This window comes from Austrofundulus limnaeus, unplaced genomic scaffold (assembly GCF_001266775.1).
Source record: "Austrofundulus limnaeus strain Quisiro unplaced genomic scaffold, Austrofundulus_limnaeus-1.0 Scaffold864, whole genome shotgun sequence".
NCBI lineage: Eukaryota > Metazoa > Chordata > Actinopteri > Cyprinodontiformes > Rivulidae > Austrofundulus > Austrofundulus limnaeus.
In genome coordinates, this window is record NW_013953266.1 from 14,262 (window position 1) to 16,456 (window position 2,195).

Consider the following 2,195-nt stretch of genomic DNA (forward strand, 5'->3'; position numbering starts at 1 on the left):
CAAATAATGTCCACAAGAGGATTTATGGTTTCCAAGAGTTTTTATCCTACTTCATTATGGGTTTAAATAGGTTATATACTGTCAAATGCAAATATTATACAGATGGGGAAAAGAATAAAAGAAAATCATGTTCCGTCCTCAATATCTCTAGAACAACAGCAGCTGTTTTAATACTTACACTTCTAATAGAAGCTCCCAAGTGTTACCTTTATTTTGATACCAAGAATATTTAAGTAGAGTTTGTAAGTTTTCATTTGCTGAGATACACTCAATTACATTTCAGCATGGTATTTTGAGTAAAAACATCAAGAAAAGGGGGCTTAAGAGGTTAAGGCAGACATATTTTCTTAAAGACATTTTAGTTAAATTAGCAACAGAATTTAAAAGGGACATTTTTAATTTCTGATTTGTGAAGAATGACAGTATATGAGGCTCCTTGATGATTAATATGTTAGATATGGTCACATAGGTTCAACTCTAATTAAACAAAATTCAAATGATCTGATGATTTTTTCTGTTTTCCATCTCAAAGCTCATCAGCAGATACATTCTGTTTACTGATCCAGCTTCTTCTGAATTACAGCAAAACAATAAAYCAATACATACCTGGAGTAGTCACTGGACATGGAGAGATACCTGTGGAACAACATATAATATTAGGTCTTTGTTTGTATGTTTATAAAAAGACAGTGTCCTCATTTAAAACKTATTTGAAAACAGCAGGATCTGAACAGACACATATGGGTTGAGAAATAAAYATTTTTAAGTTAAAGCTGAAAACAATATGCTTACTTGTGGATGGYTGACAGGAGTCGTTCCCAGGGAGTCCATTTACACACGAACAGATCGCACTGCTGCTGACACTGCTGCATGAATTATTGCTGCAGAAGTTACAAGGCCAAGCAAAACCATCTTCACACTGACACTGGAGTTCATTACCAGTTGGAGAGCAGACTGGTGACGAGATTTCATGAATTTTAAATGAAACATTTTAATCATTAGTTACTAATAAATATACACAATCAGGTTAAACATTATGTAAACAGGTCTTCTTACCTGTGGTGATGTTTATGCCTGTTAGAGTCAGAGAATGGGAGATGCTGATTGGGGAGATGATATTTTTCAGTTTGTTTCTGATCTCAGTAAAATTCAGGACACTGGAGAGTGGGATGAGCAGCTCTACGACCACATTATAATCCACTGGTTCTGTGGAAGAGAACAGAAAACAAAATACTGTTTGACTAAGAATGTGCAAAACATGAAGCAAAATGTTTTAACAGTTTTGTTRAAGTCCTTTCATGAACACAGCAACTGTCCTGCTACAACACTCTTCATTTATTTCTGCTAACAGACAGATGTTTATTTTGTGTGCAGAGTGCTGCAGGGATTAATGTTTAAGCTGGCATGGCTTAAGTTTCCTCTGAGGCATGCAAAAGTTAGTAAATGCTTGTCTTGGTTTTTGTGACAGCATACTCTTAAAGCATTTCTGGTATTAACAGTGTGAGTTTGGGATTTTGAAAGTTACAAACAGAGCTTTATTCACATTTATTGTGATATGTTCTAATATTAAGTAGCAGAAAACTTCAATGAAATCTGTTTTTACAATATGATTYAGGAATGTCATGAAGAAATCAAGCCAGTTTGTGTCACCTGTTCTTAATCTTGTAAATGAAGTAAATAATGTTACCATGGCAGTTTACTGTAACCTAAGATAACCTGTATGTCCACATTCTTTCTTTAACAGACTCCAAGTTCTTTTCTGACTCATTTGCTCATATGGACACAGGAAGGACAACTGAAATCCTAGTCAGCAGCTAATTACTTGTTTGATATACGCAGAGATTCTTAACGCATGGGCCGCGGCCTAATTGTGGGCCTCAAAAAAACAACAACAGTTTTTAACTTTGGGCCGCAGAGGGCCGTGGGACCGTGTTGATTTTTAAAAAGGTGCAATACACTTTCTCACCACTAGTAGTGGTACTGCACCACTCAGATGTTTAACAACTTTTTTAATATGAAGAAGAAGAACCTTAGAAACGTACCGAGAATGGAAACTTATTTTAAATGAAAAGTAGAATTAAAAATGAAAGTAACCCATCAAAAAACACCAAAGTTTGTCACTAATATGAAGTGCAGCTTCTGTTTTTTCCATGCAATATTTTAAAAGTTCAAAACATTATCAAATACAGTTGCAG

At 34.9% G+C, this 2,195-nt stretch overlaps 1 long non-coding RNA gene across 1 annotated transcript in view; it reads right to left on the reverse strand.

Annotated features, from left to right (window-relative positions):
• Positions 1–1,075, reverse strand: part of LOC106532980 (uncharacterized) — a 15,336-nt gene extending 14,261 nt beyond the window's left edge. The window contains exons 1-2 of the long non-coding RNA XR_001312177.1: positions 1,057–1,075; positions 793–954 (exon numbers count right to left, since the gene is read on the reverse strand). This is a non-coding gene — a long non-coding RNA (uncharacterized LOC106532980). The remainder of the gene's footprint in view (positions 1–792; positions 955–1,056) is intronic.
• Between the last annotated feature and the right edge of the window lie 1,120 nt (positions 1,076–2,195).